The sequence below is a fragment of the Anas acuta genome, chromosome 23 (assembly GCF_963932015.1).
Source record: "Anas acuta chromosome 23, bAnaAcu1.1, whole genome shotgun sequence".
Lineage (NCBI taxonomy): Eukaryota > Metazoa > Chordata > Aves > Anseriformes > Anatidae > Anas > Anas acuta.
The window spans coordinates 6,037,124-6,062,359 of NC_089001.1; the positions used below are offsets into that span (position 1 = coordinate 6,037,124).

The 25,236-nt window shown below is 42.9% G+C and overlaps 1 protein-coding gene across 5 annotated transcripts in view; it reads left to right on the forward strand.

The window, feature by feature from the left end:
• The window catches only part of ARHGAP32 (Rho GTPase activating protein 32), a 261,037-nt gene that overhangs the window by 21,881 nt on the left and 213,920 nt on the right, over window positions 1-25,236 (forward strand). The window lies entirely within an intron of this gene.

Here is a 25,236-nt window from a genome sequence, read left to right on the forward strand (position 1 = left end):
GGGGAACTACTGGATTTAACTTAAAGCATGTGCTGAGCTGAAATAAGATGTGATACAGAATATCAATGGATTTTGTGAATTTTAACCTGTTCCTCTGCACTTCTAGGAGTAAAGGGCATCTCTTTGCATGCTTGTTTTGCAGCTTGGTTATTCATTTTTGCCAGTGTTTTGAGATTTAAATTTCTTTCTTAAAAAAAAAAAGTAAAAACAAAACAACAACAAAAACCTGGTAGTTCTTCCCCTTTTCTGTTTTTAGCTTAACTAGGTAGAAAAGACTTTACCAAGATACGTATTTAAAAACAAAAATTAAAAAAAAATCAACATTTATTTTTGTTTAGGAAGCAAGCTGAGCAGGCACATCTTTCAGAGAACCATCCATACCTAGTGTACGGAGTTGAAACAATTTAGATTACAACCATGCTGTGTTGGTGACTCCACCGTGAGGACCTTTTGCTGCTTTCTGTGACCCTTGCTCTTTGCCTGCAAATTGAAGATGGCTTTCTCCTCCCATCTTTTGCAATAGCAAGCATTCAAGGTTATCCCCTCCTGCTGCACATATCCTTGAACATTGTTCTCTCTTCTGCAAACTTTCGCTTTCCTAGGGAAGTCAAAGCTCGCTCCTTCCTCCCCAGCAAAGCCGCAAGCTGTGCTGTCTGCTGTTATGACACCTGTAGTGAAGAGCGCTTGAGTCTCGCATTGTGCTGCTCAGACATGGCTTGTGAAGCTCTTTGCAGATGTGACAAATATAGATAGTCCCACTTCACAGACAGGCAGAATGAATTTCCCTAAAGGCACTTGTAATTCAGCATTAGATCTGGGCAAATACTTTTGATCTGAGGCCCAATTCCAGTTATTCAAGAATTCATCTGGTGGGTGACCAGGAGTAGATACAGCCATATAGTGGTGCAAATGCCATATCTGTATGGTATGACCCTGACACGTCGCCGTGCAGCATTATGTGTAAGTACACTCAGTAGGTGCTGAAAATCTGTTGGAGGTTTTGTTAAGCCTTGGAGGCTGGTCTGTCCCTGTGCTTTAGTTATGCTGAAGTCTAGGCCACAGCAGTAGTTCCCCCCTAGCCCTTTAAACAAGCCAAATTTTGAAGCCTACATTGTCTGGCCATGCCTCTTTAAATGTAGATTATTTTATCTGACAAACCCTGGATTTTGGCTGCACCTTCTCTTCAGCAACTTGTGTATCTAAGAGGTCACTACTTGAGCGTGAGAAAAAGTGGTTTATTGAATTGCAAAAGAGCATGCTTGTCTCTTTGAATTCCTTTGAGAACAGCCCTACCTTACGTGTAATGCTGTTCTGAATTGGCCCCATGCATTTGGCAAGCACAAATGGAAGTGGGTAGCAGAGCCAGCACGTTGCACTAGCTCTCCTTAGAGCTGGATCCTGAAGGCCGCTGTGTCTTTAGGTTTCACTGCAGTTGCATCATATCATATAAAATTTACCAAATATGTGACTGTGTGGTAGTAGCTGTTACAGTCCATTTTATGTCAGTGTTTTTGATGGTTTAGAATTTTTCACCTCATATTCATGTTGAACAAATCCTGGCATCGAAAAGTTTATGGTAAGGTAGAATTAATATATGCCCTGAAGCAAATACATTAGAAATGTGAACTTTCTGATCCCACTGGAGACCTACTTTTGTTTAGCACACTGTAATTGTGATCCATGTTCCATAAATATTGCAGTGGGGATGCTAGATCAAAACAAGGATGGCGCTTTATGGTATGTCAGCGCGAAGTGATTGCCTCAATTACAGAAAAAAGAGAAGAAGAACATATATTGAGGGGAGAATTCTCAGTATTGCTATACAATTGAGCATTCATTTATGCTTCCATTGAAGGCTTTAGGAAATCTTAACTTAATAGACCATAAAGAAGCACCGGGCACACAGAACTAATAGAAAATAATTTCAAATTATTGCCTGGAAAAAGAAAATGTGTACATTTCCTTTCTTTCCTGGCTGTCCTCCAGCTGCTGTTGGTAATGGCAAGATAAACTCCGCTGTTTGGGCAGAGAAGGAATTACGGGTTTGATCACATGATTACTCCAGCTGCAAATATATTTGTTCAGGGACTTGCAGTCATTTTGGTTTATTGCACAGAATTCCTTTTCTTTCACTGACCTCTATCACTTGCTGCAAATGAGATCTTCGCACCTTGCATCCTTTTTGTTGGGTGCACATGCGTATAAGGAACCCCTTCTCTGTGTTCAATTCAATGGGTAATGCATGGAAATATACAGACTTTCATCTGCTCATAAAAGCAAGCGTATCTTGGCAAATGGGGCCTGGAGGCTTAGAAATAAGATGTTTCCCTGCTTTAGTTCAAATAGAAAGTCTGAGCAGCACAGCTTTTATGATTTCTATATGGCACACTTTCTGTGTTTAAAAGCTACAGCAAATATGAAAGCATCGTCATTACTGGCAAACTAATCATGCCAAATTTATTTGTCCTTTCAAAGGCTTTCTCTAATTGAGCTGTTAGAGAAATTGGTTATCCAGAAGATACACAACAGGAAATAATAAAACCAATTTTCTTTGGGGAGTATTTTTAATTCATATGTTGTATATTTGATACTCAGAATTAAATAATGGGGACAGTAGTAACTGCAGACAGTTCCAAAGGGAAATATAAACAAAGGATAGGAATTTCCCTCCTGAAAAATAAATTTCTAGGCTTGCAAATCAGTTCTTTTTTTAGTCCCAGGTTGATATTTAAAATTTATTCAACTTTGCAGCAGCATCCTTGTTTTCAGACATTGTCTGCCAAGTGCTGTCCTGGAGTTAAGTTATCTTGGCAGTGACTTTCAACTGAAACATAGAAATTTAATTGAGGTCTCTGTAATTTTGAGTACTTGACTTGTTTCAGTGAACTTTTACCAAAGAAAGGTTAGAGATTTGCTCCCCAGCGTAAGTCGGTTCTTTGCTCTCTCTCAGCATCTTGTTTTTTAGTTTTAGTACTGGATTTAAATACTAGTCTTTCATACCTGTGCCCTGCAGATAGGACAATGCATCCACATGGAAAAATAGGGGCAAGGAAAATGAAGCTCCAGAACTAATCACAGATAAGTTTGTTATGGGTGGTTATTTTAGTTTTGATGAAATTACCAATGTGGTAACTTGAATGTTTGGTGATTGGAAAGATCCTTCTCAGATTGATTGCTGCTAACATACATTTTAACTCATTCATACTGAGTGCAGTGATGAAAATAGAGAAAATCAACTGGAGTCCAAACCAGAGAAACAACCAAAGCATTACTCTAGTGGGACAGTGTTCTGTGTTTCATTGCTTATTAATACTCATTTAGTTCAGTGCACTGATGCACAGTGTAACTGAAACCACATGAGTGATGTTGTTCAAAGCAGGGAAACGGTCCAAGTAGGACATTTAGAAATAAAATGTGATTTGTGCCTGATTAGCTGCTGTATCCAACACAAAGTTACACACTAACAAGTAATATAATTTAAAGGGCCTGGACATACTGCCTAAACTGTTCCAGTTGGATGCTTGCATTTGGTGTCTTTGTGAAAATCGTCTGATGTGTGAAACAGCAGTTACCATGCTCGGTGCTTTCAGTTCTGTTGGATGTGCAAGGCTTTTGCAAGTCGGGATACGTACATTCAGATGTCAGCTTGCAATTAAAGCTCTGAAATTACCTCATGGGATTGGAAGAGCTTTGCTTTTGTATTAAGTGATGTCTATAAATGACTTTACATGAACGTATGGATAATATATAATAATCTTATTAGTACTTTATTTTTGAGTCTCTGTCAGTGTCACTCTCTACACTGTTACCAGTCGTGTTTTGAAAACAGTGTATGTGCAGTAAGGTGCCTGTGTCCTGCAAGCCACGGGCTGGGCACTCCTGCGCTGGGTGCACCTGATGCTAGAGCAGCTGCAGCGACGTGTTTGCCAGCTTTGGATGGAGAAATCGTTGCTGAGGTTTGTGGGCCAAATTGCCAGAGTTTTGGAAAGTCAGATGCGTGGTATGAAAGAGAAGAAAAATGGTTAGGCTGTGGAAGGAAAGTAATTTAGTAAGCTGCTCCCTTTTTCTCAGGAGTGCTCTCCCTCTGCACCATGTCCTTACACTTCGGTTGTAATGGTCCCAGTGATTGACACCCTGCAGGCTGTGCCTTTGTGTGCAAGCCGTCCCTGCCATTCTTCATTAGATAATGCTTTCAACTAACGCTGTGCTATCTGTATGCTGCCTGTATAAGAAGCTCGAGAAAACCTACTTAATTGTAAAATAGATTATAATCGTTTGAATGCTGCTTAGCTGGGTGATGCAGCTCCAAATTTTAAGGTGATTTAACAGCAACAAAAATCTATGTTGGTTAAGCTGCAGAAGACACATGTACATAATCTCTTATTTCCAAAGTCTTTTCATTGTATTTGTTTTTAAATTGCGTCTTTCCTTGTGCTTGAGATTCTGACTTTCATCTACGTTTTATCTTGGTCTTCTGCAAAGTACGTAATTTGTAAAACTGCAGTTATGACCTTAGCGCAGGGATTGGAATGTGTTTCCTACTCTCACAGAAAGGCTCTCCCTAATGAAGTCTCAATCCATTGCTCTCTGTTAACTCAGACTTCTGGAAGTAACCATCTTGTATGCAGTAGCTGGAAAATAAATAGAACAAGTAGTATCAGAAATCTGCGGGGACTAAGGTGGAAAGGTCATCACCAGTGTGGCTTGTTTCCCCCTGAAGCTTAAATTGTAAGGTCCTGAACATGCTGTTAAACTTCAGTTAAACAGTACTAATAAAGGGTAACAGCCCTAAATGCTTTTGTATGCAAGATGTGTATTCCTTTCATGAAGGCCATCTGTTTTTAAACACAGAAATGACTAAAAGTGCTGTGTGCCTCAAAAACTTAATCTACAAAATATGCCAACAAGACATAGTCTCCAAAAAGTATACTTCTGTCAATGAAAAGTTGAGGCTGGGAGTCAGTTGTGTGTTATAGTTCTGAACATACTGTTGAATGGCTATTTGGTTTTGGGCAGCCTTTTTGTGAGTTGATATCTTGACCTGTAAAAAAGGATGGGGTAATGGAGGGGATTGGCCAGAAAAAAAAATCAAAACCAGGAAGGCAGGGAAAGGAATTATAAGGTTCATTTGTTTAATGTCAAAAGATCCTTAGATAGAAATATGACGCTTGGATTTTGGAAACCAAGCATTTCAAAATGACTTTTTCACATAGCTTTGAGGCCTGCCTGTAATTCGTTGGGTTGAAGATCACATCCTTAATTGGAAGCTGAAGCTGCTGCTCTTTGGTGATGCTAGCTACATTGGTAAAAACGTGTCGGCAATGGCATGCAAGGTCTCCGCACTCTGATGTTTTGCTACGTCTTTAATTCTAATGAAGCTTCCATGTATTTCCTTACCCTTGTGCTATTATCTGTTGTTTTGGGACGTAGTGTAATGATGCAGTAAGAAATATAGATTGCATTGAGAATAATCAGCATTTATTGTACCGTGTTTCAAGAAATATTACGTATTCAGAACATTGATGCAATTTGTGCCCGGTTTCACGGCAGCTGAGACCGTTTGAAGGAGGTACTCTGTAGAGTCAGGCTGCAAGCATGCTGGCACATTTCATAAAGATATGGGTATTAATTGAGCCTGTTTTTTATTTACAATCCAGATTAACTGTTTTCTTGTGTAATTTTTCTTTCTTTGTTGTTTCCCAGTGGTTAAATCCCATCTTTCTTTCCACTGAAGAGAAGCACAGTAGCAGTGGGATGCAGTATGGCTAAAAGGTAGTAAGAGGGGTAGGGAATGACACGGAGTTCAGCTGACTGTGGTGCTCTTCCCTTTTCCTCAGTTTATACTGAGTAACAGCACAGTAGATGGGACACCTGAAGGAAACAAGCAAACATGCTCCCAAACCAGAGCATTGTGAATTAATATCTCCCAGTCACTGCATTCACATGCCTCGTCAGTCCAAAAAGCATAGCTAGGTTATTATTTAATGTAAACTAAATGTCTGTGAAGATGTGCTCCTCCTTCCAGTCTGTAAAGATAATTGAACCAGTGAATTTCACAGGTTGGTCCTATTATTCCTTTTTGGTGGATTTTTGGTGGAGGTAAACCAGTTGAAGATTTAATTCTTTGTGTGTCTGGATAATGGTGTCATGATAGTGTAGGACTACATAGCAGTCTTAGAAGAACCACAAACAATGAATACGTTTGTATTAAACATTGCTAAATGTTCTGTTGTGATTTTTATAGTGTTGGTGAATTTATAAATTGTTTAATATGTCATGAGTTGCAAAAATGACTGAATTAAAGGCTGCACAAGATATTTGTATTGAGTAGAAGTTTTGTCTTAAGCGGCTGGTATGCCTGGAAAGTACAATGAATTCTTATTTCAGCTTTGGACTCCGAGTGTTGGAAAATCCTGTAGATGCTTTGGAGCAGTTTGTGAGATTCCAGATCTTCTGGGCATAGGAGGGTAAGGCACATTGACCAGAACTCTTGAAAATTCTGCAGTTTGTTCATTATGACTGTGGCAGAGTGAAGAGAATTTTCTAACCGAGTTTGCTGTGGTTAAAATCCACATCCATCTCTGCAAAGCGCTGAGAGAGATCAAATGTGGCTGTGATGTGGGAAGGGCTACTGGGCCCGTCTGTTCAGTAAGAGCAAGGGAGGTGGGAGGAGTGAATAGAAAAAGCGGTTTTTAGCCTCAGAAAGTCAGATGTCCGCCTGTCCGGGCCTTGAGGCACCGCTGAGCCCTGAGCAGCCCAGCTGGGGCCCAGGTCTGGGCTGGCCATGGCCGCCATCTTAGGGGCCGTGCCCCTCACCTCACAGGGCTCTCCCGGGCAGCCTCGCTGCTCTCACGCAGCGCCAACCGCCTGACCTAGGATATAATTTATTTTAGCGGGCTGTCTTTCAGAAGCGATACGCAAACTTATTTTGCTCTAGTAGTTTGTAATGCATTTTAACATTTCAACAGTTGAATTGGGCTTGTGTGTGTAACCAACTCATCAGAAGCGGTGACCTTTAACTTTCAAAAGGCCTTATTTAAAAGCCTGTCTCTAGTTAGCCTGCTCTCCCTTTTTCTTAACTTGTGTTACCTCTGAGTGCTTAGAACCGGGTTCAGCCACTGATTGCTTCCAATAGTTGTGTTGGCAGAAGTGGCAATCTTTCCGGAGAGCGCTACTCCAGCAGTGTTTGTGTTAAGCCTCTCGCTTCCCCCGCCCCCCCGCAGCTTTAATTCCAAATCAGCATCCTCTCCAAATCTGCTACTGCATTTTGTTAATCCTAAGAAGCTGAGCGTTTTTTTTTTTTTTTTTCTCCTCCAGAGGAATCTTAATTATTTTTGGTAGCACATATGTGGAAAAAATGAAGTAAAAATCTCTCTTCCTCTAGTGTGAACGTGAAGTCATCGCTATTGTCAACTCTCAGTGGGTTACTTGCATATAAATAAATTAAAGGAGGGGGGAGTAATCTTTTGTTAACGGTGCATTCTGTTACTTGTGGCTGCTATGGTAACAGATGAGGGAGAGACATGCTTGCATGGTAAAGCTTAATGGCAAAGCAGCAGAATGTAGCGATGAATTTAGCAGGAGGAAGAAGGGAAGAGAGCACAAATCCTTTAGCAATGCTGCGAAATGAGTCACCAATTAAGCCACAGATGGGGGAGGACTTCCACATTTATTTACAAATGATTTAAACCGTGTTTTGTTGATTATATTTAGAGCAGGAAGAAGGACAGTCTGGAACTTAGGGGAGCAGTAAATTAGGTGGTATTGTTGTTGTGACTGTTTAAGTGCAGTCCTGAATGACTTTTGTGACTGTGGACCTTGCCAAGAAAAGTCAGTGGGCATTCCCCCTGCCACTTTTTTTTTTTAAGATTTACATCTGTCGAGGTGAATTTTCCTATTCTATCCTGTTAGGCTGAAAGGGAAGGTTTTTAACCCTCTCTTTCTTAAGAGGATAAATGGTGACTGTTTTGACTTTCCTTTTTCTTCTACGCTTTATTAGTATAAAGTATCTCTTGCACACTTCAAAGCTTTGCCAGAATAGCAGGCCAAGTCATATATCTGGATTGAGTTATGAAGGGAGGATTTTATGGGAAAGACCACAGAATGTCATCTTGTGCCATGCCTGGCTTTAGGTAATACTTTGAACTTGATAAATGTGATGAACCTGATTCTGTGCGTAGTTGGTTAGTAGAGCTTTTAAACTCGAAAACTTCTGTGGAGCGATGTTTTTTCTTTTTCCCCACGTATATTCTGGCATGATTACTACCATGCTGAAGTACAGAGAGTGATTTCTTTGAGCTCTTGGGGAAAATACTTGTCATCTCAAGTTTTTCTTGGTGAAACATCAAGAGAGCATTATAATTACTGCTTCAGTGGGAGGCTTTGTGTCAAGCAGACAGTTCCGGAGCACAGAATCTTTTCTGTAGAAACTTCACCTGAAGCTTTAGCTTTGTGGATGTGATGCAATGGAAACGGTTCTGAAAGTTCGCAAACAGGTTCTTGACTGTCAGTAAACGCTGCTAGACCATATGAATCTTACAGCTGTGAAGTTTAATGGTGCAGGGCTTTCAGAAGTGCTTGGGGGATGGAGTAGAACATGACAGGGAAGGCAAAGGGAGGGGAGGTGTGAAAACAAGTGAAATGTGGGATGAGTTTAGAGTGGAGGATGTTGAGAAGGCTGTCAGAGGAAGAGTTAGAGAAGGGACAATAGGACTTTAGTTTAGAGGAGATGTGAGAACACAGGAGGAAGACCTTTCGCTAGCAAAGTTAGAGGTGGATGAAGGATCTTGTGTGAAGAGCATTTTGTCCAGACTAAAGGACGAAGAAATAAATTGTCATTCAACAGCTGCACTGTTAAGAGGGGAAATCATTGATACTGTGAGTGGTGCTTCCCTCTTTTAAGTGCTAGGAGAAGAAATGAACAAGAAATGTAAGCAGAAAAATGCTTTGTTTACTGCAGATACCAGCTGTACAGAGGAAAGTGCCTTTGTGTACCCTGAAAAGGTATGCTGCTACAACATGCTTCTGGAGATGGCATCAGCACTTTCAAAAGCTTGCAGCTATATTGTCTGTGTTCAGAGATTGGTTTCTTTAATTAAGAAGACAGAACATGACGTGACTATGTCGAAGCTTGGTGTATGGGCTTTTCTGGTTTGTTTTGGTACTGCACTTCCTGCCTGTAACCAAAAGCACAACATCTAAGCCTGCTTCATGAGGGTAGAAGTGGATGGTGATTGGAACAGGGGGAGAATAATGAACTGCGATGGGAGAAAAAAACAACAAAACAAATCCCCACAATTTTTATGTATTCTCCAAAACTGTCATAAATACTACTATGTTAAATTAGGGCTTTTAGTACATTCTGTGAACTTTTTAAAATTAATACTGTGTCACTGGCATGCAGGGAGTATGTCCTTGCCATCCTCAGGAGTTTGTGAAAGACGTGAACTTCTGTGGGACCTTGTCTGTCCTGCGTGGTTATCCCACCCTCTGGGGAGAGAGGGAGTGGTTGTGTCGATTTCCATTTCAGGACAGGCCTTGCAAAGGAAATACTCTTGGGTCCTTTACAGCCCAGTTCTGGTTGAGAGAATAGCCTTATTTTGCAGGCTCCTGGTTTGAGAGGTGTCCTGAAGGATAAAGCTGAAAGGCGTCATTGTAGTGTTAGTCCTGCCTGAGCAAGGCAAGCCAGCGTCTTGCCTGCAGCATCCTTGTTAGTCTTAGAAATAAACTTTTGTCATTGTTTAAAGGAAAGTCCTATTAAATGATGCTTTTCAAGCATCGAGTGATTAATAGTAATACTTTAGAATATTGCAACCGTTTTGCTGTTTCCTTTCTCAATTTCACTAGTACGAAGTATATTTCATCCCTAGACACTTTTTTATTTTCTGCTCCATAAACCAACATAATGCTGAAGAGTTGATTTGAGCAAGAAGCACCTTGTTAAAGGTGATGGTAAACTGAAGGTAAAGTCAGGGTAATTTCCTTGCCTCTGACAAAGTGGTCCCTGTTGTTCCTGAGGTGGTTATACAATTTCTACTAAGGTTGGCTTTATTCCCTGAGAATTGTAAAGGAAAATTATTTCTGAAGAGTTGAGACTTTTGCCTCCAAAATAATTTAAACTGAACCACATTTCAGGTAAGATTTTTAAAATGGAGTCTTTTGTATTCTACACTCATTTTGTTACAGCTGGTGACTGCTCAGCTTTTGCATGGAGTGGATGTGGGATGCCCAAATTGTTGCTATTCTCTTGGTGGGACTCAGTCACATGCTAGTTTTGGATGCCGGGCAAAGGAGTGAAGCCAGGTATTGAGAGAGCTTAAGCGTTACAGAATGATTGCACTTGTGGCGTGCGGTGTTACTTCTAGCATGTGTACATGTTTAATTCCTGAACCTGGTGTTTTGTGATGACTGAGTTGTGAGATCAAGGAGTTGTCTCTGTTCTGGACATGGAAGGGCAAAAGCATAGAGGAGTTAAAAGTGTAAGCACTGACATTTGCTGGGAGATGCTCAGTAAAGTCTTTCCTGTGTCAAACAAAAAGCAAATGAAAAAAAAGAGTCTAGCACCTGGAATAGAACAGGGCTGCTCCGCTTGTAGGCTGTGCTGTGCTGAAGTTACTCTCATTTTCTAGCAAGAATCCCTCTGTTGTCATTGTAATGCTGGTAATGAGTTTGAACAGAAAATGTTCACTTCCCACTTTGCGGTGATTCCCCCAGAACTTCGGCCGTTCTGAGCAACTATTGCAAGCAGAGCTTGCTGCCTCTTAAAGGCTGCCTCTGTTGGGAAGTTCAGGTTTGGACACTTAATACAGCACTTCGGGATTTGGGGCTTTGGCTGTTTTGTTCATTACTGGAATGAAGGGACAGTGCATCAGGAGCTGTCCTGACGGATCCTGATTCTCTTGTTTTGGAGTTTATTAATTTTGACTTCCAATTCTTCTGACTAAGAGAGATCTGCAGTTACCTTAGCTTTCCTGCATTCGGATCTGTCCCGGCACTGCAATTTGTTTGATTGTTGCATGGCCAGGCTCTCGGGCTTGTGCTTCCAGAGGGCTTTACTGCTTCAGCAGCTCCCTGCTGGGGGCTGGCAGGGAGCATAGGCAAGGTGAGGTCAGATCGGAGCCCAGCAGCTGGCAGTGGGAAGGACCAGGCGTGAAGGAGGCAAAGGAATTGGACCTCGGAGGCCAGGAGGGGCGGCTGTGCTGCCGAGAGGCAGGCTTCTTGCCCCAGTGCTGGGGAGGAGATGCAGCTTGTGAAGCAGAACGGGGCCAGTGCGTAACAGAGGTGGAGGAGGACCGGCTGCCTGCTGCTCCTTCGGGAGCTGGCGGCTGCCCCGTGCGTTTCTGCAGCACTGCGTGGGGCTCGGGCAGGCGGCTGCTGTGTCCTGACAGCTCCGGGGAGGTTTGACAAGATCAGCACTAAGTAACAGTCTAGATCTTTTCAAATCGTCTGAAATGGGGGTGGACAACTTGGTGCCATTAATAGCTGTTTGCTCCCTACAGAAGGGGAACAACTATTTTTGGCTCCTTGTTGTTATTGACCTCTAATACTACAAACGAAAAACTATAGGAAAAAAAAATTGAGCACCATAGCATAAGCATTGCTTACTAAGTACAAAGAGCTCCCTTTTACCTGGCAATTGCCTAACGTACAGGTATAGAAGCACACCTGGAAAGCCTTAAAAATAATAAAAAAAAAATGGGCAAGATGAAACATGGCAAAAACAATTTTGCCTGAACATGTTTCAAATTCCCTCCTGAAGAGAATGCGTATATATGTTGCTCTCAAGAAACTCTTAAGTGTTCCTGCATCCTTCACCGCTTTCAATCAGCCTGTGTTTCCAGCTGGGCTTTGTAGCTCTCAGGAATATTTTATGTTGCCATTAAGAATGCCTTATTTTTATTTTGTGTGTGTTCAGAGTCCACAGGTAGTAAACTCAGGCTGTAATATTGAGGTGTACATGATATGTGAGGCACACGGCTTCTGTATTTATTTATTTTTCTTAGCAAACCATGTGATTGTTTATCAGATGTATTCACATGGTTGGCGTGGGATTACAGTTGTGATGCCCTCGAGATTTGACATTACTCTCAGCATAAAACTAAAGTCTTCTCTGGAGCTGTTAACTATCTCAGTGCCATCTGATAGGAAGGTGTAGAGGGCAAAAATTCTCTTTATTTCCATACACAAGTTTAGAACATGTCTTTGGGGAGAAAAAAGAAAATACAAAAATCAAATATCTGGGGAAAAAAACAAAAACAAAACCAAACAAACAAACAAAAACCCCTTGCAAATCCTGAAAGGCATTGCACCAGCCGACCAATTATTTCTAACTTTTGCTGGTAATAAGACATGAAGCTATGAGATTGTTTTTGTGTTAACTGCTTTGCTTTGTTCTTCTAATGTAATTTTGGCTGTGAGAAAGCCCTGCTGAAACTCTAAAATACCACATAGCAAATTATATGAAGTATTGATCTTCAAGTCTAGCAGGGATACGAAGTTGTTGGGAAGATTAGGCTTTTCTGGCAGCACATACACTCATGTACATCTGGTGCTTTCTTAGTTACTGGGCCCCAAGGGGTGTCTGTCCCTCATATCCTTGGCTCTTTTTGATAGGAGACAGATTCTAGCCAGAATAGTTCTTAAGTTTTGAAGCTTAACAAAAAGGCCAGACCTGCTGGTGCTGACTGTCGCTTTCTTACAAGCGTGGCTTTCCTGGGGAGCACTTGGGGGTGTTCAGGAACACTCAGAAGATTGTAGCAGGGCTCCAGAATGAGGTAGCGAGCTTTTCCTTTTTCCTTTTTTTTTTTTTTTTTGGTACAGGAAGGGGGAGGAGGAAGACCTAACTTTGTTTTCAGAAGGCAATTTCATTATTTAATGCAAATTTTATGCATCTCTTGGATAAAACACGTTCACCAGTTTCTTATCTTTGTCCCTCATCAGAAGTAGATGTTTCTTAGCTACAAAACTGGGGCAGTAATGCAAAAAGAGACTCTGCAGTGGAGCCCTTTGCAACACAGGAGAAGTGTCTTGTCCAGACAGAAGAGCAGAAGATCTTTTCAGGTCAAGATATTAACTCGTAATAATAATTTGCAGGGCGTGGTGGTGGTGGAAACGAAGTGTGGAGATTGGTGAGAGATGCCGCTAACGCTGATCTGTACAGTCCCGATGAGGCAACTGCTGGTTCCTTTGTAATTAGCAGAAATGATAGTGCAACTGCCTCGAAACAATTACACTGCAAATAAACAATCTGTGCCATCTAAGAGGTGTTTATTGTCATAATGGAAATTAATTTCAAAAGCTTCAGGCAAAGCGAAAGCAGCGCTGCTGTGCAGCACATACCACCATGAGGTGTTCCTCCTCCAGCTCCCGGCCAGTTTGCTCTCACGGAAATGAGTGGCGTGCTTTTCCTCCATCAGGTCGGCGACACACAAACAGGTAATTTTGATCCATTAGCCTTAGTGCTGTTGTGCTTTGTTCAGTGGCAGGTTAAAAATACCCCAAAGGAGAGAGAAATATTTTATAATTACTAAGCCGTGTGCTGTAGGGTGACATGGACCGTGCAGGCACTGCTGTGTGTGGACGGTAAGGATGCTGATGGATAACATGGGAACCCAGGTCTGCAAAGCAAACAGCGTAGAAGCTTTGGGTTTTTATTTTATTTATTTATTTATTTATTTATTTAAAATATTAATTCATTCTGCAGGAATTTCTGGTATCAGTTGACCTTCTGATGGTTGAAACTAGTCTGTAATTGGACAAACGCTTGTCCCAGCAGCAGCAAGTCTAAACAGCTCATGCTTCTTGCTGTTGTCCTTGCAGTTATTCTGGTGCGATCGTTTTACAGCTGTGGACAAAAGCAGATTGAGGTGAACTGCCTGATCTGGATGAGACTCTTTGGACTTCCCTTAGTTCAAGCAGTTCCTGTTCTAACTCCCCTCTTCCAGCTGTTTGTGCATCTAGGTGTCTGCTCTTGGTTAAGCCAGCACAACTATTTCTGGAAATTTTCAATGAACTGGTTCAGTGGGCGGTAAAAATAACCACTGGGGAGGGTGGGAGCCCTTACATTTCAACCTGGTTTATTCCATTGCCCTGATTATCTTTCTTGCTAAGATAAGAAAGTGCACCTCTATGGAGACTTCTATAAAGCAGGGGTATGGTGAATGGCTGACCGACAGGGATAAATGCATTTAGGAGGCCGGTACTCCCATGCAGTATGGTGACACAGGCTGGGATGCAAACTGCTAGACTTCTTTCGTTTCTCTTGTTCTCACTGACGGTTTACACGTGCTGTTTGCCTGCTGCCACGCTCTACTCCTGGCATGCCTGTTTCTTCTGCTGCTGCCCTGCAGTCTGAGACATAGTTATGGAAAACTTCCCCAGGCTGCACAATGAGCCTGAAGGCTGGAGATTAAAGGGAGCATCCCTGCTCCTGTGCAAGATCAGCGTTACTTTTATACAGAATGTAAATCCTCCACGATCTGCTTTGGGGAGTGATAAAGAGCCTCTTGGCCTGTTTGCCGAGTGTGAAGAAGTCAGAGTTCTCCTCTGAGTGAGATTCATCATAAGCGATCGTAGGTTTGAGTTAATGTTACTGAGGTGAACAAACTCCTTATAAAACTGCTCTGGTGCATGGCTGTCTGTAAGCCCTTTAATACCAGCTGAAATTATCTCTGAGAAGACAGCTTTCTGTCTCCTCAGGGGTCTGGCTTGATAGATCACATCTGGGGATTGAAATGTCGTACCGACACTTGCTGCAGACGGCCCTAACCATCGCTTGTGGCTTGTCGTTGTGCATTAAGCTTATTCCAGTCCTTGTAAAATCAAGGGAGAAACAGCCAGCGTACTGCAGTGGGCATGATGCTTTATTAAAATACTTTGATCAGAATGTCCAGGAGTTGCTCCGTTGTCTTCCTGTGATGCTGAGGATTTTCACGTTGGAAACAGCTTAAACTGGAGCGAAGATTGGCAGTGGGGTCAGGATGTACATGGCCCTACAGTGTAACAATTCAGAAAGAAGCAAACTTAAAAACCCCAAACCAACCAACCAACACCCCAAACCCCTTTCCTCTGCTCTAGCTGCTGTTAGAAGAGGTGAACCTTTGGGGTGGAAACCAACAGAAGTTTCTCTGCGCTGTGCTTCTGAGGTGGGTGCTCAGGAAGTTCACAGGTGTCCTGCTGCACCAACAGTGCCCGTGGTGGACTGCCTGCTTCCTCAGCGTGCTTCCAGCGGGTTTTAAATTTTGTATTAGTATTCCTTGAGGAGTTTTCTTTAAACACCATCATCCTTAGCCTCTCTTTGCCCCCCCCACCCCAATTGTTTGTTTATTTTTGAATGAATACCTTTGTATGCAAGAGCACTGAGGCATCAATATTGTCATAGTAACTAGAACTGCAGCGCTGGCTCCCTGCCAGAGCACGGTGAATCATGGCGTGAATGTGGGTGGCTGGAGATGAAATAAGATCTGATTCTTGGGTGAATCAATGAAGTAGTATTTGTATGCTTGTTTTTTTTTTTTTTTTCTTTCCCTCCCTTTTTCCTAGGAGATATTTTGAACATCTTATTTCTTTCTGGATCCATTTTTACTTCTGCTGTTTCATAGGTAGGATGTTCTCAAACTCTGTGCTCTACATCTGAGCAATAAACACAGTTCTGTATGGTAAACACTTCTGTTGATTTTTGGTTTGTGTTTTTGTTTTAAGTCTTATTTTAGTTTAGCTTTAAATTAAAAAAAAAAAAAAGGAAACCTGCAAGCTAGAATTCTGAAATACAGCAATTTGATTTAATTATGGACGAGTTTGAGAACAGGTTTGGGTACTCTGTGTGAATGTGGTCTCTGTGGAGGACAGTAGAATGTGATAATTGCGGATCAGGGTTTTCTAAACACGGCTCTAATTTCTATAAATGTTGTTTGTGCCCACACTGAATCCTACATTTTGTTTATATTTATATATTGATGAAAAGTAATCGCTGAGCACGCATGTGCACACACAAATGTGGATGTGAATGGCAAGACTACATTCTGGGCACGCATACTTCCAGCTACTGCTGCTGCTGTGAATGAGTGCCTCATCTTCAGGAAGGGCCACAAGGAAGCTCCTCCTCTTCAGGTGGCGATTTCTTCAATGTTTTTATGTGATATACTTCAAGAAATCCCTTCATTTGTATAGCGGTTTAGTTTGAGTGTGTACTGAGAGCCAAAATTACACCGAATACATGTATTCAGGGGTCTGAAAAACAAAAGCAACTTATGGCTGAATATATTTTATGTTCGTCAGGAAGAGACTCTTATGTGCTTTGTTTTATTTAGGAGTTATTGCCACTGTGATCAAAAAATTGAGTTGCTCTGTTTTCTGACTTCAGGTTTAGAGGAGGGGACGGGTGTAAGGTGCATGTACGTAAGCTCTGGGGAAAACCTTGTGTATCAAAACGCCTCACTGCTGTCTTAGTCAGGGTGCTTTATCAATTAATAATGAATTGTTCCTGTCAGTAATTTCAGACTACACTAAACTATTCTAACAGATTATACAAGTTTGAGTACCTTAAAATATTAATGAAATTGCTTTTCTTTTGAAGTCTTCTGTGCCTGCAGGTAATACACAGGATGACCTTTTCTTCCATTTCTTCCTACTCTCTTGCTTTTGCCAACAACGTTGTGTTTTAGGAGATCAGTTTTTCCTTTAACCATTTCTGTTTTCGTGAGCTGTGCCAGTCTCTGGATATCTCCTTTCATCAGACTCCCAAGCCCATTTTCTTGCTGTAGCTGTTGGGTTTTGCCTTCTGTCAGGAGTGGCACAAATGCATCTACGGTGAGCTCTTGGAGCAGTTCTTCCACTGAGTATCGTCAGTCCAACGGCTTTGATGTCTGGCATTTTTGGGTTGGCTGCTGCTGAGATCATTTATCCTCTGGAAGGCTGTCAGAGGTTTTTTAGTGCTGCTGTAAGTTCCACACCCATGGTGTAATACCACTCTTGGGAAATCATAGCGCTTCTGCCCCTTCTCCAGCTGCATGTAAATGGGAACGTTGACATCACAAGTTCAGCTGGGCAAGGGTTGAGCGTGGGCATTTCTTCTGCCCAGCTGTGTGGCAGCACTGAGAGCGTGTGGAGAAACAAGGAGCTGGCTGCATGTTGCAGCATGCGTGTGCTGCCCGGAGGACTCGCTGGGGCCAAATAGTGGTTTGCTTTCCTGTCTCAGAATTGGTTTCGACCCCCCCTCTCCTCCCTTTATTTTAATAAAAGCAAAAGAACGAATTTGTGCCCCAACACAATTGTTTCATTATATTCTGAGGCTCAGATGTTTCCAGCGTGTACAACTGAGAGAGATTAGGTGTGGGGGAGAGCTGAAGAGGAAACCTCTGTGGATCCTGTGTGCTTTAAAAAGCATCTCTCTGTATTTCTAAGGTGCCCTAAAACGCTTTTCCTCTGAGATGGTCTGTGTGTTTTTTTCCCACCTGCTAGTACATTGGTGTTGTTTGGGGGGGTTGTTTTGTGTTCCTTCGCAAAAGAATGCGCTGGTGCTGGAGTTCAAATCCAGTATGGATATGATCTGATGAGGATTTAACGAGGATTAATGCTGGCTGCCGAGTTCTTCTGTCTGACTCTCTGGGTGCTTTCCTCAGCTTGCCCTGCCAGCAGGGGCTGTCACCTCCTCCAGCCACGATGGAATTGCACTCGCACAGCACCCTTCTGAGCTCTTGGGGCACAGTTAAAATGTAGGAGGTGATTGCGTCCCACCAACAGCTAAAAATCACCTGGTGTCTTCTCTTTGCGCTCATGCAGGGCCTGGAGGTTTGATCCTTTTGTACGGATCTTCTGCTGGCCCTAAAATGGGCTGGTCCTGGTGTAACGCTGGTTAGAGAAGGCCTTGGTGTTCTCAGTGGTGAACTGCAAATGGATGATGGGCTGAGAGCGGTAACCGTGGTTGTGGACCGTGGCATGAAGAAAACAAGCTTCTTTATGCAATGTGCAGGGCTGTGTTTTCCTGTTGTTTTAGTTCTCCCTCAAAGATTTTTTTTTTTCTTAGACCATCTAAATGCAGCTCAAAGCACGCTCATTGCAGTTCTATCTAGCCCGCTAAAGGAGACCAGAAGAATCTCCCAGCTAAACAGCAGAATGAGGACTGGCACTGGAAATGACTTCTCTTGCTCTTCAGCAGGGGGAGGAAGCTGGGCTGGGGAAGCTGTCGTGAAAAATATCTGCTGAAGTACAGCGAGGTCCCTCTGCCCCCTGCTCTTCCTGAGCTGCGTGCCGCGTTCATCTGCCTGCTGTGTTTTATGAATAGTGTGGATTTTTCTATCATCATTCCACCTGTCAGTGAATGCGAGGGAGGAGAATGAAGAAACGCTTCCTCAGAGGCATCTGTTGCTGCTGCGTGCCTTGCTTCTGTGCCTGCCAACTCACCTGGTGAGACTGCCGGGTCTCGTAGCTGCCTTGGTGAATGTCTGCGTGTCACCAGGGGCAAGGATTTCATCGTCACCATGAGTCACTGTAAAATGCTGTTCTGTGGCTTAATTATTTTACTCAAATTCACAAGGACAGTTGTCCAAAGTTTTTTCAGAAGCCTCTGTATAAGTTGGTCTCATAGAGTAGTTGGCAGCTGCTGGAGGCTTCTAAAGGGCTAGCACCACATTAGTCTGACTCCTGAGAAAAGTGGCATTGGTGTATGCTTTTATTATTTGCCCTTTAGTCAGGTGGGAGCAAAACTAATCAATATTTTTAGCATGAAAGTAAGGACTGGAATATAAAGCAAGAGACACAAATTACAACAATTACTGGTTCTTTGCTGCAACTTCAGAGACGTTTGATGGACAGGCATTGTGAAATGTAAGCAGGCTCTCTAACAGCAGACCTCGCTGGTTAGCAGAGAGTGCTTTGATTTCTGAGTTAGGGTAAAGGACGGAATTTCAAGGCAAAGAATGAGTTGTGGTTTTGTCCCTTGATAACCAGATTTGACAGCATAGCAGCTGTGCTGGAAATAACTTCACGCCGACAAGTTCTTCTGCAAAGCTTTGTTTTTCTTTATCTCTAAGGCTACTGTGTTTGGAAGCCACTGGATTCAGATGTTCAGAACCTAAATGTGAAGCTTTTTAAGCTTGCTTGCTTTTTGTAAAGCCAAAGTGACTGTGACAACAACAACAAAACCCCCTTTGAAATGTGGCTTCGAGATGTTGTGACTTGATAGCGCTACTTAAAATGAGAACTGTTGGGCTCTTTTGCTATGCTAGTTTTAGGTAAAACCTTTGCTTCAGCCGGATCTTCCCAAAGAACTTAAGCGACCTTTCTCTTGTATTGCGCCCTGAAGCTCTTCCTAACAATGTTCCAGTCACTGCCCAGCCCGGTGGGGTTACAGACCACCTCCTTGGGTAGGATTCGTCTTCCCTAACTGCCTGGAAAGGTGGCTGCTTGTCTCTGGGCTTCCTCTGCAGCTGGTGCAGACAAATAAGCTCCTCCCGAGGGTGATGATAAATCTGACCTGTCTTTAATGCTTGCCTTAGGATAAGATTAATTCCCCCCGAGCAGTGGTGTCAGATTTTTTTTTTTCCCATCGACTATAAATGTGATCCAGGGTTGAGTAGTTTGCACTTAGATTTCTGACACAAATGGTAATAAATGTGTTTCAAAAAGGAGATGGAAAAAAAGTCAAGCCTGTATCTCTGAACACTGTTTTCAAATGAAATATATATTTTCAAATTCATTGAGCACTAAAATTGAGTTCCAGAAAGTCCCCAGGACTTCACATGTCATCAGTGGCTGATTTTCTCCTATGTCCCTTTTACTCACGGCGAGCTCTAAAAGTCTCTTCTGCCCCTCGTGTGACGATTTGGTGAGACTGCAGGGGCTGGGGTTGGGTTGACATTGGTGGTGTGACTGCTCTGGTGTAAACGGAGATTGTGGCCACTGGCCTGATTTAGGGAGGAGGTGAAGCCTGGCAACAAAAGTAGCGAATGCAGACGCTGGTTTTTGTTCCTGGCCCTGTGTGTGGTGTGCCCGCTGGGTGTCGGGTCTGGGAGCATCCCTTGCCCGGCTGAAGCGTGCTGCGGGGTGCAGCAGGCTGGGAGCTGCGGCTCCATGTTCGGTCCCCTGTGGTTATGCAGGGGCTGGCAGGTTCTGTGCTGGGCCGAAACTGGCTCGCTGTCAGTGGAACAGACACCGTGCCCCTCAAATGGCAGAGCTTGGTGCTTTGCCCTTTTCGGGGAGCTCAGATACTCAAGAAGAAGCTGTCACAGAGAAATACCATGGAGCTTTCTCCAAATGTGCTGGGCCTGTTGGAGCAGGAACTTGTTTTGCCTTGAAACCTAATCTGGAGCTCAGCTGGAGCTGAAGATGAAAGGCAGTTAATGGATTATGAGCATTCAGTAATTTCCAACGTGTGTTACTTTATTGGAGGGTCCTAAGTTCACTGGAGGTGATCTTATAATTATCTTGCAGTTCAGTGGTTGGTGCTGGGCAAATGTAACAAAGAATAATGACAGGATTGAATTTACTTGGTATTGATTTTTTGTGTCAGGGTGGGATGTTCTTGTGACATCGGTATTTATTTTGAATTTGGGGTACAAAAAAGTTGGGCATTTGGGATCGGGGGCTTGGCTTGTTTATTACTGTTTTACACTGGAAGAGCTGAATTCTCTGGGACTGAAGTGATGCTCGTACTGCTGGGAGCAATGCATCTCTGCTGCGTTTGGCACCATTGCTTTAAAATGCCTCCTCTACAATTGGGAAGTCACGCTTTCCTTCAGTTTTGCAGCCTTCATTGAAGCAGCTTCCTTCACTCAAAGGAGCACATCAAAGTGCATCAGCCCTTTTATTTATCGGGTAGTCAGGGGTGCTACAACCACCTCGTAACAAGGAACCAGCTACGTGAGGGTTCAGCTGGTCCATTTCACGAAGAAGCTTTTCAGCTGTGAGAAGCCCAAACAGTTGTGAGCAGTGCGATATCGCTGCCTGTGTGTGTGACGGATGAGTTTTTATTTCCTACAAGTACCGTCACAAAGGTGAATGTTTTCTCCTTTCCAGCCACAAGTTGAGTTATGTGGTCAGCGTGGTTTGCATTTTGGTTGGGCGAAATAGAAAGGATGATGTTTGCTGAAAACCGCCTGATCAGTAGGAGAGAACACCCTCGTTTTCGGAGATGGCCACAAAGGAAGCCTCCAGCTGACCCCCATGTTTACGAGGTAGTGGTGCCTGCTCTTCTGCATTAGTGCTGCAGTGCCTTGGCTGCTGCGTGACATGTAAATCTCTATAGCATAGAGAAATAGCTGGAAATCTGATTTGACTTCAGTGAAATGGCAGTAATGTGATTGTCAGTTGAGAGGTGTTTTGTTTTTTTTTCCGAGTTAGCAAGATAAAAATCTTATCTTGGTTGAGATAAGGGGGTTGTGATAGTTCAAAACAGGCAGTGCTGTTTTGGTCATCTGTCAAAGGCAGAACTGCATGGTGTTTCTAGCTGGGTCTGAATGTGAAGGAAGCTTTTTTTTAATTGCTACTGGCCTTATTAGAAGCCTGCATCCTGATGTAGATGCTGCTGGAGGGCCGAGACCCTCGTTCTGTTGTTAATGGGGGTTCTGTTTGAGTGGCATTATTTCTTTACGAAATAAACCCTGCGATAAGTCTGGTGTTTGGCAGTCATCGCTCCCAAACCACTTCCATTTTGTGCAGTGCAAGCGCACAAAATAAGCAGTCAGAAACATAATTCTCTGTGATTTAATGGTGCTGGTGATAAGGAATAGCTGCCGCCAAAGCAGTGAAAATTGAAAACCAGAGAGGGAGGAGTAGCAGAAAGCGGCAATGACAGTGATTGCTGCTGCTGCTCCTAATGCTGGTAAGCAGCTAACACTATTTCAGATAAAACCCAATCAGCAGCATTTTCCAGAAGAAGTGGTTCTAGCCTACCACCTGTTAGACTGTGCTTGCTCGTGGAGGCATTTAAATTCGTTACGATGCACAGTTCTCAGAGTGAGCAGGGAACTGCCTTTGCTCCCATTATTCTGAGTATTTTTTCCTTGGTTCCTGTCTGTTCCTATTTCTGTTTTCTTTCACAGGTTTTTTCTTGTTCCACTGCTGTATTTCTGCTGATAGCTTTGTGTTTCCACTCCCTGCTCCCCTTATTTCCATGCATTCCTTATTTCTCTGGAACAAAACTTGTGATAGAAGTGGATGTTTCAGTGACGCCGTTCAGCCAGACCACGCTCACTGCCGCGTCTAGGTGGGGTGACGTGGGAGCAAAGAGCAGAAGCAGAAGCAGATGGTGAGCTGCAGGGGCTCTCGGCGCTGCGGGGAAGGTCTGCTCTCGCAGTCTGGCTGTGTTACACGTCCCTGCAAGGGAAGGGGGCAAAGGAGGTGTCAGGTGAGAAGCAGGGCACACCTGGGGTCATACTGCTGTTCCCATCTTGCATTGCCTCTCACCTCGCTCTTCTCTTCCAGCTTGTCTGCTCTTGCAGCGTGTGGGAAGTTCTCTTACTCTGTAAATTCACAGAGCTTTGTGCCCTTCGGTACGCGTCCTCTCACCGTATAGCATGTCCCAGTAGTTCTGCTGGCATGCAGTTCAGCTCAGAGCTGAGGAGGTGTGGATGCTTCAAGCCCAAACCTCTTGTTCTGCAGTGCTCTTCTGCTTGTGATACCCGGGTTGTGGTTGTGTCCTCGTGTGCTCTCTTTAGCTTCGTGATTAGTTTGGCTGGATGTTGCCCTTTTTATTCCTCCTGCTAGTTTAAGTGCTGGCATGGATTCAAAGCCCATCTCGTACACCCTGCAAGCTGGAAGTTGCACGAACCTTTGCTATTCATTCTCTGTGATGCTGGGAATTAACTTTCCTATGAATAAAACTATTCTCAGTTAGAACAGACTTTTCTTGGAAGCTACACGCAAAACGGGTGCAGTAGAAATTGCAGGGAGGCAAAAAGGTTGTCTGGGCTGTAGGAATGACAGCTATGCAGGGAAAGTTCATACTTGCAAGCACTCCTACCTCTGTATTTACATTATCAGCAGCTATTTCTGCTTTGTCAACGTGAAGTTATTTTATCTCAAGTTTGTTACATCAGGGTGTTGTTCTTCTGTTTTTATCATATCTTCCCTATTCGAATGTTGCCTCAATTTACTGCTGCTTCATTCTGTTTGTAACCCTCTTTCTATCCTTCGCCTCTTTCTTGGCTTGCCAGCCGGCACCGCAAAGCTATCAGACTGGCTTTCCATTTGAAGCCATTGCAGCTCGGTTCCCTGCCAGGCTTTGCAGTATCAGTCAGGAAAACCTTTGGCAGAAGTCTGACACTGAATTTTGAAGCAGATGTGGCCGTCTTCATTGGAGGGATGTGTCGGAGTGAAATCTGGCAGGTGGTTTTATGCAGGTGCTGATACAGATAAGGGCACAGGAAGGTGTTCTTACTTTGCCTTTCTTTTGAAAGATTTCATGTGCTCATTCTTTACTCCTTAAACTGCTGTCTCTCTCTTTAAAAAGTTACCAGAGAAATAAAAAATCCTGACAAAGGAAGGACACGAAGCACAGAACTGTCATTGAAGTAACAGATTGGAGGTGTGGGACAAACATTTATCCATTTGGAAATGTGCAGTATGCCGAGTTCTAATTAAAGTCCTTGTCGGTTTCTTCTGTTTTTCTTTGTCATGTTGACTATAAAGGGGATTTTGTGATAACTCACCTTCATGAACAGAGGAAAACGCTGTAGCATAGATATGGGTGACTGAGAGTGGAATAAAAGGAAAGCCTAGATATAAATAAGTAAGAAGTTATTCTGGTCTTTTTTTTTTTCCTCCATTTCTTAGAGGAATGCCTTTATGAGTCTCTGAAACAGAACTTTCTTCTACTTATCTTCACTCCTGGGACTTTGTGATACTAGGGGATGGAGGTGGAAGTGGAAGCTGGAAATGTGTTTGTCTGGATTTTGTTGCTTTGAGTAAGGAAGCAGGAGAGAACAGACCGGGAGATGATAAAAACCTGCCCCACCAGGGGTGGGGATCTCACTGGATCCTGAACAACGTTGTTTTTCTTTATAACCCCAACGTTCTTGTTTGAATCACTCTGAGCAGGGGGGGAGCAGGGGGAGCCACGGGCTGAAGTGCGAGGCAGAACACGACCGGTGTGCTGGAGAACTGGAGGTGCTGGAAACCACCAGGGTGAGGGACAGGCTGGGAGGAGAGGGAGTGTGCAAGGGGCTTGGGAAGATGGGGAGAAACACATCAAAAGCCTCTGGAGGTGAGAGAAGCTTAAAGGAACTGCGCGGTTGTGTAGCTGTGTGTAGGGTTTTGGTAATTGGTTTTTGATTCTGTTTCTCCTTTATGGTTCTCTTCCTTAGCATGCATTCTTATAAAGTTGTCTGCAAAAGGGTTAAAGATGCATTGCAAAGCAACAGCAAATTCTAGAATATCAACACAATCTGCCTTCACACTAAGAAAACAAATTTAATTTTTAAATAAAATCACATTTTTATTAAAGGGGAAATATTTTTTTCAGACTACAAAATCCCATTTTGTCCTTGTGCTAAAGTTAGAGGTACCATTTTAAAGAACCTTGCATGCTTACCTCAGAGTTCTGTGGGAAGATGCTCCTTTGACAGAGAAGAATACATTGACCTGATATACAATGTATTTTTGTCTGATGTTTTAGCTTAAAATGGGTTTGGGATTTTTTTTTGTTTTAACTTTAGAAATTGTCCTGCTTTTATTTTTTTTTTCTTTTTAATCAAGTCAGTTCATGTATTAAATTGGAATCTGTACAAGTTGCAGTTAATTATAGTCAAATCAGAGAGAGGCCTAAAATAGGTCACATGCCATTTGGAATAAAATGCACCGAAAATCATTAAATCTGCTTGGTTGGACCTGACATATATTCAGAGGTGTTGCATCCTTCCCGAGCTGCTGCTATTCCATTTTTTTCTTGTATGCCACGGGGAGTCTGCTCTCTGGTCAGTAAAGGGAGATGTGCCCTTTCTAAAGGAAAGAAAACATGCATTTAATTGTGGAGTCTTCTGTTTTTAACACTAGGGTCAGAAATCTTTTTTCACTCCATCTGTTTGTTCGAACCCAGCTGAAATTCTTCCTAAATTTTGTCACAGTGCCTGAATACCAAAGGGAAATACACATGCTTCAGAGAGAAGTGGGCCCTTACCCCACGTGGAGACAAGTCCATTACCTACATATTGAAGATATTTAAATGATTTTAAAAACAGTTCAATTGGTTACTTCAGAAATCTTTACAACTGAAAAAAATAATCCATATCATATGGAACCTTT